Source organism: Uloborus diversus, chromosome 2, assembly GCF_026930045.1.
Source record: "Uloborus diversus isolate 005 chromosome 2, Udiv.v.3.1, whole genome shotgun sequence".
In the NCBI taxonomy this organism is placed as follows: Eukaryota; Metazoa; Arthropoda; class Arachnida; order Araneae; family Uloboridae; genus Uloborus; species Uloborus diversus.
This window is the reverse complement of record NC_072732.1, coordinates 37,427,554-37,440,938: the sequence shown is the minus strand read 5'-3', so window position 1 is coordinate 37,440,938 and position 13,385 is coordinate 37,427,554.

The window sequence follows — 13,385 nt, the reverse complement described above, 5'->3', positions numbered from 1 at the left end:
AATAAACCTTTAATGATAGAGAGGACTTTATGCTGAAGCTTTTACATAAGCTTTTATTTTTTAAGCGTAAGGTTCTGTATTCAATTATTTCATTCATGAAAAACTGAATTGATACATGCCACTTTTTATTTTAAAAATTTCTATCTTGAAAAATTTTGCAACTTTCACCCTGCTATTGCACGCTTTTTAATAAGTGAAGAAATGCATAACTGCTAACAATAAAAGGCACTAATCACCTATGCATTAATTAATGCATGATCTTTAACCCGTTCAGGACCGGCGAAAGAAGAACGAAACTTTCCCCTCGGCCCGCGCGCTTCGGAGGTATACGCACGCACGGGCCCAGAGAGATTTTCCCCGCTAAGCCTAATTTCATACAAAATTCATATAAAATCTGTGCTTGGTTTGAATTTGCTGAAATTTTCAGTAAGTTGTTATTGAGAGCATCCACATATACTGCAAGAAAATTTTAACGATACATTGAAAAGCAATTACGAATTTGAAGGAAAATGGGTTCATTTTAATAAAAAGGTTTATATATATATATAAAAGACAAAAAAGATTTATAAGCATAGCAAAATAGTATTCAAAATAAAGATAAACAATTATAAAGTCAATATTAAAAGCTTAAATGTATGAAACTAAAAAATGTTTTAAAATTTTGTAGGTTATGATACATCTCAAAACACTGCTCGGGACACAACCCTACGTTGCAAGTTTTGCATTGGTAATATGATAGCTTGCGTTTCTTTTCTTTTAAAGAACTTTTTTTGCACACTACACATTGTCGCCTTGACTTTTTACCGTTACTATCAATATATAAACTCGGAAAATGGCGCCCAGAGAGTCGTAAAGGATTGGCAACATGTGATGTAGTTTGTGCTCTAACTTTTCTCCGCATGCACCCCACCTCTTAGCCGTAGGCCTTAGGTTCCACCGCCCGGGGGGGATTTGTTTGTGCTCTAACTGGTCTCACATCATTATATCTTTCGACCATTTGATGAACAATTTTTCTTCTAAATTCCAAAGCTGAACTTTTCACGCCTTTTTGTTTACCGAATAAAATATTTGCATTCAATAGTGCCATGTCCAAAAAATAATTTTTTGTACCATTTTAGTTTTTTGGAAAGCCGGGTAGTGATGCATAACAGAGTCTCCAGTATCAATTCCACCCATATATTTGTTGTAGTCTACCACACAGTGTGGTTTTCTTATTTCCTCTCCCGTTTTTCGGCTTCTTTTCCCGGTATTAATTTGCTCGTTTCCGTGGAATGTCGATAACACGAGAACATCTTTCTTTTCGTCTTTGAATCCAAACACATTGATATTGTCTTTTTGAAACGCAATAGGATTGTGTTGAAAATGACTGGGTAATTCCTTCGGCATACCCTTTCTGTTTTTCTGCACCGTTCCACACACATTCGTTTTTTTCTGCAGAAGGTGGGTAGCCAGCTCGGGAGAAACAAAAAACCTGTCAAGGTAAAGATTGTAGCCTTTTCCTTGTAAATCAGCGAGTAAAGTTTTCACAACGCGTTCTCCATACAGAGCCCCTGGTTCCGTCAGATCCGTGTCTTTACCTGTATAAACAAGGCAATTCCAGATATATCCAGATTTTGAGTCACAGAGTTTGTATATTTTAATGCCATACCGAGCTCGCTTCGAGGGGATATATTGGCGAAAACCAAGTCTTCCTTTCCAAGGAAAAAGACTTTCATCAACAGATATTTCACGATCCGGCACAAAAAGGGTTCTAAAATTTTCTATTAGTTTTTCTATTACGGGACTAATTTTGTCAAGTTTTTTTGCATCTGGGTTTGATGTAAAATGCAGACATCTCATAATGTCTACGAACCTGTTTGTCGACATGACAGAACCGAAAAAAGGAGTACACAAAATTGGATCCGCAGAGAAATACATTTTTATAGAAGGTTTTTTTTATGATACTCATAAGAATAACCAACGCCAGAAACACCCTTATTTCATTTCCCGTCACTTCAGCTATACACTTAAGATCTGGGGATTTTGATGTTGACGGAGCTTCGGAGTTGAGTTCCTCAAGAATTATTTTTGAAAACTTGTTTGTTTCCTTTACAATGATTTCAATAATCTCATTTGTGAAAAACAAATTAAAAAAATCCAGTTCTTCACTAGGATGTGAACTGCTTACGTTCATACCACTATTGGCAGTAAAATCCAGAGAGGGTAGTTGTTTGAGATCAGTGTTCCAATCCTTCTCATTTGAACAGCCCGCACTAGAATCCACATTTAAATTGTACCCATAATCAACAATTTCTGTATCATCTGAGCAATCAGATTCACTTGAACTTTCACTCAAAGAATCACTTTCATCTAATTCATCTAATTCACTGTCTGGTTCATTCATCAACCTAGATATTTCACTCTCGCTCAAATATCTCACTCTTTTCGCCATGGTAACTAAAATGAAACTGACCCAAAAAGCACGAAATTCTTTCTAAAAAACCCGAGACGATTAGTTAACGCCCACCCAACACCCATAAATATTCCTTCCCTTCCCCAGTCCCTCAAAGTATAAACAAACCCAACGCGCAATAGCATACAGACCTTTAAATGCCGCCTGAAAAAGATCCCAACACGTGCAGTTATTTACATCTTCAAGGTCACCGTAAAAAGCAGAAAAAAATTCCAACGCAAATTGAAGGTCAATGCTCTGTGAAACATTATGCAAGAAGATAACGGACTTCAACCGCCATCTAGTGTCATTTAAAAATTCAAATAAAACGTTCCAAACTGAAATCACGCCAGCGTGCGCGGGGGCTTCCTGGCAAGGAAAACCTAAACACGCCGGCATGCTCATGGTCGCGAACAGGTTAATGCAGTCTTTTGCTTTTGTACTTTAAAACTTAATTCTAATTAATCATTTAGCCATGCATTGCATCATAAAATAGCTGCAGTTCACTTTTAATATTTTATGACGCAGCTTTAAGCAAGTTTTACTCAGGGATGCAGAAAACATTTTTCACTGGCAGCATTTCCTGCAATCCATATGAAAATTTTACAATATCTGCTTTAAATAAAAATTCTGTATCACTGTAAGAGAATTTTGGAATAGATAAATTGCATCTTTAAAAACATGCATGAAAGTTCAAATCAAAATCCTATATCTACTATTTATTAATAAATGTAATTTATTAGGTAACAAAGCATTAATGAAAATATAGAGAATAGTGATGCAAATAAAAGAAAGTGCATTCAAAAGACATGTGATGAAAATAGGAAAAATAAAGAAAATGTTATCAACAAAAAATATTTTAGAATTATATTATTAATTAGGCCTAAAATATGAAATAAACATGACCATTATAATGCACACCTTGGGACAAGAGGTTTTGGGTTATACAGATCATTTCACAAATTTGGAAAATAACATTCAGAATAAATAGAGGTTTTTACTCGGTGATTATTAAAGCTCAAATTCTGCAATTAAATACTTCACAAATATCTATTTCATCATAAAAAAAAGTGCACTATCATGCACTTTCGCTGGCTTCATGATTTGCATAGCAGCTGCATTTTCAAGAACAATCTGGTACTTATTTTACCGTGAATGCTAATTATCATTAAAAGCTTTGAATTAAGATGGGAAGATGCAAAATTGTTTCAAATTTTAATTTGCCAAACAATTATTATGTTTGTAAGGCAAAATAGGGTATTTTTTAACTGAAAAAAATCACTGCTTACTTCTAAAAAGTCGAGTGTTTTATAGAGAATTGCGTTTTATAGGTAGGCATCACAAAGATATTTTACTGTAATTAACTGACAAGACTCAAAATTTTCAGACAGCCTAAAATTAATGAAACAAACTCTTGAATTTGAATAACTAATGACAAACCTTGATATTTATAATTTTGCAGAGCATTAGAGTTTTATGATTTATGTATTCAATTGCTATTTTATAAGCATCCTAAACCAATTCTAATTTCTAAAAACCTTCAAAAAATTAAGATTAACACTGATAAAAATTAATAATTTCTATAAGAGGCTTGAACTTTGAGGCAATCACATTGAAATTTTCGAGTGAATGCGGCAAAATGACACGGCCACACACACATGTGAGTCCCTCACTAAATAATATAAAGTATAATAAAGGATTGAAAATAACAACAAATACAAAATTAGTGATGCCAAAGTGATAGAATGATATTGGACACAAAAGCGGGATAATTTAACATAAGTGGATCATCAAGTTTCAAAATGCATTAAATTGGGACAGAAACAGTCATAATGCTTAAATTTTACATGTAATCCTTAAAAGTTGGAAAGTATGCAAGAGAATCTTTTTATTGTCGGGAAAATTTTTCAATCACGAAAAATTGATTGTTAAAATCAAATTGGCAAAATTTCCCTTGATGACTCCCTTCCCTCCATCCCAGATCCCCTTATCAAACATATGCTGCACCTGTATTTTTACCTTAAATACTTTGTTGAACTGTTGGATAGTATGAACAATATTGAGCTAAAAAAATTTATTTTCTCCCTTTTTTCAAGGGCTTTTTCTTTCATAATAATTTATTGTAGTTTAAGTAAGTAAATAGAAAGCACAGTTTCACATGAATAAAATCAGGAAAATGCGTAAGCTTCATGTATCTTGAACACAAATGCATGTAATGTATGAAACAGGGTTCATACACTTGTGGTTAAAAAAAATTCCCCGACTTTTCTAGGATTTCCAGGTTTTTTTTCAAAAGAATTCCAGGTTACACGCTCAATTCAAAATTACATGTAAATAACAATATTTTCAAAATAATTTAAATTGTGGAAAGTAGCAACGCGTAAGAACTGAAACTTTTTCGTTTAGATTTTAAAAAAAAACTTAGATTTTTTTCCCTCTCAAAATTTAAGTTTTTTCAAACGTTTTGCCCAAAGTGGTTTTCATTCGTTTGCTATTTGATCAAAACAAAGTACTTTCAACTTATTTTAGTCTGTTTGATGCTACGTGTCATGCCTAATATTAGCGTTTTACTGTGATCCTGCAGCAATTTTTCAGCATCCACTTCTGGTTTACAATACTTCTTTTTATTTTCTTATTAGTATATAACACAAAACATATTGAACAAAACACAAAGCTATTTTTCAGTATAAATGTGATTAACTTGTTGCATTGATTGGCATACTATATAATGCATGATAATAAAAATCAACGTCTGTCGATCATAGCCCAATGCCAATAATCATAAGTTTATTTTTTCTTTTGCATATTGAAAGATGCTTATACTATAAAATTTTTCTTTTCTAGAAAATAATTTTTTTAAATTCATAATTTATTGCACATTTAATGCTACTTTCAATCATTTTATGCTACGTTGTATTGAGATAAACATTCAATTCTGTTTTTGGAAATTTACGTCTACTTCCATCTTGCAAACGACCAAATATGGCCACTAAGTGAAAAATTTAAGATAATAAGTAGATTTTCGAATTTGTTGCATAAAAGTAATTTTAAATAATAATTCTTAAAAAACATCTATTAAGACAAAATAGTCGGTTTTTAGCACATAAGCGTCTAAATGAATTAGAATAAAAAAATGTACTTAAGATAAAATTTTAATTTTTTTCCAGAAAATAACTACGAATCATCTGAAAAAAAGGACACATTTTGAGTTGTTTTCAATAGTTTGCTTTGCAATACACATCCAATGCCGTTTAGGAAACTTAAGCATTTATAAAAGGCCTGTGTACTTCCATCTTGGGAATGACCAAATATGGCGGCTACGCGAAAAATTAAGAAATAATTTTTTGAACTTGTAGCATAAAATCAATTTGAAAACAACAAATCTTCATGAAAATACAACTGAGTTGAAAAGTTTTTTGCACATTTGCGTCCAAGGCAATGAGGATACGATTAAGTTTTAAGAACAAAATTTTTTATGTCTCAAGAAAACTACACATATAAAATTAAAAAATGAATAAAAAAGGAAATTGCAGAACATTTTTTGATGTTTTAATTAGTTTGCAGTTAAAGAAAACATCAAATTTTGCTTTCATTTTGGAAACTTAGGCATTTAAGCATTGTGTCTACTTCCATCTTATGAATGACCTAAACTGGCGACTAAGTTTCACAGGTAGCTGAAAAAATGATCCAATCAAAAAAAGATTTCCCTGATCGACCTATCCATTCTTAGGGCTGTGCTTCCAAAGCAGTATAAATTGCCTTTTCCCCTGTTGAGTTGGTGCGTAATTCCTGTTCACCTAAGGATTTTTTTCTTGGGAACTATTGAGGGGCAAAAATGGTGACTGCTGAATTTTTTTTTTTTTTTTTTTTTGGGTCGTTTTGCCTCAAAAATTCTACGATTTTTTTCCAGGAAACATCAATAAAAACGAAGATTAGGTCTCACAGTACAAAATTCCCTGGGAAAATTTTGGAAAAAAAATTTTTTGCGGAAAAATTAGAAAATTCCCTGACACGATTTTTTTAACTATGTCATTTTCTCTGACAATTCCAGGTTTTCCAGGAGCGTACGAACCGTGAAATTGTATGCTTGTGCCGAGCAAGGGGACAGAACCCTTTCACTCAATAAAATCAACCGCCATTATGATGAGTATCTTTTGAAAGGAGTGACCCTTAGTTAGGAGAAACTCTTAACTTATAAATTATTGTGCAAGTTTTTAAGTAGTTTGACGTCGGTGAAAATATAGTTCTGCATTGTTTTTTAAAAAAATTTCTATGTCGATCAGTTATAGAACCATTATTTCTGAATGTTCGGGACCGATATTCGTGAACGTAACGGAAGTGCCAAGCTTTTACCTAGTTCGACGTCGGTGAAAACATAGTTCTATGTGGGTTTTTTTTTAAAAAAAATTTCCGTCAATCGGTTTTAGAACCATTATTTCTGAATATTCGAGACCAATATTCGTGAACGTAACAGAAGTGGCAAGTTTTTAAGTAGTTCGACGTCAGTGAAAATATAGTTCTTTTTTGTTTTTGAAAGCTTTTCTATGTCGATCAGTTTTTTATGCTACAAGGGATACTTTCTATAATAATGATATTTAATTCAAATAATTTAGAAGTTTTGCAAATATCTAAGAAAATGCTAGATTCAAAATGGTAAAATAATGATGTGCCCAATATGTAATTAAAAGCAGTTATTTGCTGAATACAATGACAATAATTTCAGCAGTATTCTTTATGCAACTTTTACACATAAAATATATTTAAAATTTTTTAAGAGTTATTTATATAATGAAAGGTAAACGTAAAGGGATTTAGATTTACATGCTCTAATCCAAAAAGTACTTCTTCATCATAATACCCCCTGTTGAAATAGTTTGAGTGTATGAGTGGGTTAACTTCATATCATACTTATCTTCTGGATACTCTTTAATACAACCAGTAATTAAGGTTTGACACTCAACATTGCAATCAGTTTTGTATTTAACACTTTCTTGGTTTTCAAGTTGATTGCAATCAAGCTTTTCCTCAACAAGAAAAATGGATGTGTTTGATGTTTGTGTAGATGTATGATTAGTATTTAATTTAATATCTGTTTGAGAATCATTTTCACTCGTTTTGTATTCAGTTTGCACTGCTCTACAAATAGAAGGTTGAGTTGGAACTGTTTGGCAAGGAATATCTTGAGCAATCACGCTCAATCCACAATAAGCTTCAATATCCTCTAGGCATGTAAATTTTGGTGTTGTAGAAACTGATTTTTCAACTTGTTTGAAGCACTCTGCTTTTCTAAATGTTTCTTTTTCTTTAGATCCTCTTTTAAAAGGATCGTCCATCTTGTATTTATTATGTCTATGGTCATGACTTGGTTCTTCATTTTGATTCACATCCGTCTTTTCACTTACAATTAATTTGGAAGCAGCTTCTTTCAAAATCATAAAAGCTATCAAAATATGAGGATTCATCTCTGAAGCTGTAACGTAGCATTCTACTTTCTCACCAATTTTAAGTGAGCTGAAGCAGTCTGTACAATTTTCATGCTCATTGCATTCGAAACAAGATTTCATGCAAAAGATATTTTGATTTTTATCTTGGTTGCTAAATTGTGCAATACATGAATCATTGGTCAGTAGCTTGATTTCTGCAATTAACGGTTGCAAAATAGGAAGGCAATGGTTTCCCACACTTTGTTTCCTAGTTCTATAGACATTAATGTTTGATTTCATGCACAATGCATCATTATTTATTTCATTTGAAACACTTAAATTTGTCTCAAAATTTATAGTTTCTATTTGGTTTTGATTATGTATTTTGGTTGAGTTATTTTCTGGTTTTAAACATACAGCACTTAACTCACTTACATTTTTGCAGTTTTCTTCACCTTGCTCCATTTTTTGAGTTTCAAAGCTACAATTTCTGTCATTTTGTGAATATTTTAGGTTTTCCAACTCATTGGAAAAATGAAGATTTGATTTTTCTTGATTACAGTCATCTTTGTTTTTGTTTTCTGAAATACTCAAATCCTTACATTTTGACTTCATATTGTTTGCTAAAACTATACTTTTATTTTTCTCACAATCTGATAAGTTGCCCATACATTGTTCATGACTAACAACTGGCAAATGATTTGCATCGAAAATGTGACTTTCAGTTTCATGTTCAATTTCAGTTTTTAAATTATTATCACAGCTGTCATCTTCAGAAGCTACTCCTAGTAACTGAAATGGATTCTCATCTTCTGCACACGTTTCTATTGCACCATTACTATTGCTTGTACTGTTTCGGAAACACAAATCATTGTCATCAACAACTTGATTAATTAAAGAGCTGTTGTCTTCTGCATTACATTCCTGAAAACTGTTGCACAGTTCTTCATGTTTTTCCTCACTATCAATTTCAGAACTGCAGTCTAATAGCCCATTATAGGAGCTTTCATTTCCAAAACTGCAACTGTTTTCTGTAGCATGATGTACTTTATCAGTGTCATTTAAAATACCTTCATCATTGAACAATTTTTTATAACTTGATGAAACATTTTTGAACCTGATTAATCCATTTTCAACAATAAACATGTCACTTTCTATAAGTGTATTCAAAAGAAATTTAGTATGTTCATCTGAAGGAATATGACACAAAAGGGATCTACTTTGTAAAATTCCAGGAATTTCTGAATACCTCATAGTACAATTTTTTCTCAGCCATAAATTCACACAATCAACAAATTCAAATAGAAAATCATGTTTTCTAATGCTTGAATCAATTCCCTTCCTACATAAAAAAAACTCATTTAGCTGTTTAAATTTTAGCTGACTATCTTTTACCTTTTCGGACTCTTTCATTCTTTTTACTTTTTCAGATAACAGTGTCAAAGATTTCATAATTTCTGAAATTTCCAGTTTTGGATTGAATTTAAAACCACCATTCTTTAATGTTTTAAAAAATGAAAAGTGACGTAAACATGTTGCAAGTTGTTCCGATACACTGCTTCCCTCAAAAGCTTTAATCCACTCTTGTTGAGCTTTAGTGCTCTTGGAAAAAATAGAACTTAAATCGTGAATTGTAACTGTAATTTTACTCTGCTTAAAAGAGTTGAAGTAGAATAGACTGCATACATGAAGCAAAAAAGAATAAGCTTCAACAAACATATTGCGAAATTGAAAAGAATCACAAAGAGCTAAAATGTCCATTTTATTTTCATTAAAATGAAGTGGCTTTGGAGTTTCTTTGTAAATTGGATGTAATTTGATTACGTCAGATTCAGTTATAAATTCAGAATGATTCTCAAAAAAGTTGACAAATTTTTCACCCTTGTAATGCTTTTTCATGTAAGTGGAGATATTAGAGGGAGCGCTATCAAGCTTTTCTATTAAACTGCTTATTTCTGCATAGAAGTCTTTTTTTCCTTCTAAAACATTAATGAAATAGTTTGCTGTTTCTGTCTCGAACTTTTGAGATGGTAATACATTGCTTTCTAGAATTTCTAAACAAACAAATTGTAAAGTCATCACAAATTCCATAATTTGCTGTGAAATTTCAAAGTATTTATTTTCATACTGATGAAAATTCATGATAGGAAACATGCTTAAAAGTTCAACATTTTGTTTAGATAAAGATACATCCAAAATCTCAGTCAAACGTTTGCCTATTTCATTCACATAATTTAGACTATCATGGTCTGGTATGGGTGTTGTATCTGGAATTTTGGGCTTTTCATGTACCAGTTTATCATCTGACAATATACTACCTAAACTTTCAGTTGAATTAGATTTTATATTTTCATTGTATCGTGACACAGTATTTGATGATGCTGCTTCTGAATCATTTACAACAACTTCTTCATTGGATAAATTGTCAATTTCAAAGTTTTGCTTTGAAGCACTGTTATCCTGATCACATTTTGGAAGTTTGTAGTGAATCTGATCAGTTGTTTCTGGTCTCAAAGCTTTATTAACAAACATTTGCAAGAGATCTGCAGAAAAAGTATGAGGAACTTTGTAGGCTTTTTGTATTTTCTTCTTAATACTCTTTAAAAGTTTACTCCAATTGTTTGAAAGAGAAACTTCTTCATATTGGTTAACCAAAAAAATATTTGGAGCATCAAGTAACATATTATTGAAACTTGAATAGTTACATCTAATATAACTTCTCACCTCTTCCGGAGCTTGTGAAAGATGACCGCTTAATTTATCAATTCTGCAAGGACCAGGCTTATTATTTATCACAGTTGCAAAAAATTCCAGAGACGTGATTAACAGCTCAACATTTTGTACTAGTTGATCACATTTAAGTACAGTTGATTCATGTTTTATAGTTTCTCTGTCAACATTAACACCCTCCTTTATTTTACTTTTGTCATTTTTTATTAATGTTACACATTCATTTTCATCAATGTGAAATACATGTGAGAATTTACAAAAAAAGTTGCCATCCTGTTTTGCATATGATGACAAATAATATTTTACTTCATTTGGCAAATCCATGGATTGTAAATTATTGAGACATTTTGAATTAATTTTGGCACCCTTTTCTAACAAATCTTTAAAAAATGTTACAGTTAATTCTTCAAAATAATTTTCATTGCGAGCATGCTCAGAATCACAATCATCAGCAACAAACTGTTTGTTTTGCACTAAATTCAACAAATCTTTACTATTCTTTTTGGAACTTGTGTTTTCTTCTTTTTTACTTTTATCATCACCTACAAACTTGCTTGTAGTGTTTGACTTTTTATGTATTAGACACACTTCATTTTCATTGACTAAAAAATAATTTTTTCGCTTTTTAAAATATTCAAGTAAATCTTCCCCTTTACATTTTAATTTAACATATCTCTTTACATTAGGAGGTGCTTGAGATACAAAACCTCTCAGGTTCTCGTAATAAACTGGAGAATTATAAGCTTCAAGCAGGTTTTCAAAATATGCAAAAACTTCTTTCTGGTCCTCTTTGGTAAAAGACATTTTGAAGCTTTCTGAAAAATATAAAATTTGAAGAGTTTTATTCAAAAAATTGTTTAAGGGTATTTTTTATTTGAAGAAAAAAGTTGAGCATATGCACTTTTGCAATTAATTCAAGTACTTAGTAGGCATTTTTTTGAAAATTTTCATTCATTTTTAATCTTAAAAATAATATACTTCTTTGATATGGGGATAAGAAAATAACTTACCACTTGTACTCCAATAGTATTTTATTTTATCGTAACATCACTCCACTGTCATTTAAATAAATGATTTATAACCCTCGCAGGGGCTAAAATGCAAACTTTTAAGTGAAGAGCAGACACTTGTTTAAGTTTTATGAAATAAGAGGTCAACTTTTTAGTTGGGGAGAAAAAGGTCCAATATTATATCACTATTTCAACATTCTAAAATTTTGAGTTGGATGACCTGCTTTTTTGCCCTACAACCATATAAAGTCTGCCAAATATTTGGCATATAAGATATGCATTTATCTAGATTACTACGCACCTCAAAGCAGAAACTATCCATTCGTATGTTGCAGGAAAATGCTTCCCGTGTTTAAGATTTCAATCTTTTTGCACCCTATAATTAATTTTTTTTTTCGATTTTGGACGGTTGGAAGTTAATTTAACACTTGTTTACCAAAGATAAGCTTTTTTTTACTTTTTACTAGTGGTACCCGTACGGCTTTGTCCGTAGTGGAAAATTAAAAGGCCATTTGGTTCTCATGTATATTTACAAAGAATGGACGATGAATGTCTCGCCAATTGGCTATGTTCATTTGCTTGCCCATGTTACGGTTCCACGTTATGATAATTTGGTAATATATTTTCCACGTTGTGATAATTTGTTAGGTAAAATGTTCTTAAAATTGGAATCGAAAAAGAACAAAAATGAATTTTTGAAAAATCGCTTCAAGGTGCACACCTCCATGCTATAAACTAATTCTGTGCCAAATTTCATGAAAATCAGCCGAACAGTCTAGGCCCTATGCACGTCACAGAGTTCCAGACAGAGAGACTTTCAGCTTTATTATTAGTAATGATTGTAATAATTCCGAAATTTATTCTGTTTTGTAAAAATGCAAAACTGCACATGTCATGGGAAATTGCTTTCCATGTTTGAGATTTCAATACCGTTGCATCTTGTAAATATTTTAATATTTTGTGTAATTTGAAATGATATTAATGTATGCTACCAAAAATTAGTGTATTCTGTTTGTTTTAATAATTAGTAAAAAATTTACTTTGAAAGTATCTCAACATTAAGCGTACACATCACGGGAAATTACTTCCCGTGTTTGAGATTTTAATTCTTTTGCATCTGTTAAATGTTTTAACATTTTAGACTATTGGAGCTATTTTAACGCATACTTCTGAAGAATACCTTATTTTATTCTTTATTTTATGTATTGATAAAAAAATTTACTTTTTCGAAGCATGCCAAGGTCAACAAATTTGTATATATGTACTTCTAGTACAAATTACGTATTCAGGGATCATAGCAAATGGAAAAAATATATAAAAGTCTAAAAGGAAACATGTAATAGTTCAGTAGAAAAATAAATAGGAATTTCAAAAAGACAGGATACTGGTTTGGAGCATATATACCAGGGTTCGTAATTTTTTTGACTTAAAAAAAAAAAAATAAATCAAAAAGTTGGATTTTTTAAATTTAAATTATTTTTTTTAATTAAATTTATAATTACTTATTACTTTACATTGATAAACATAATATATTTCATACAGTAGATGAATCTATTCAACTTACTTTTCAAACTAAGATAAGTTCTCTAACTATTCAATACATTTTAAAGATTTATAAATACGTTACAATACTTCGATAAGAAGTGATTTTGTTTTATGCTTTGCTTAAAAATATGGTTTCCATCATCATGTACGTTTTAGTGTAAAAGAATATGTTGAGCAATAACTTTTCTGAATAATATCTCTCAGTGATGGTGTATGAGAAAAACTCAAAATTTTTATTTAACTCTT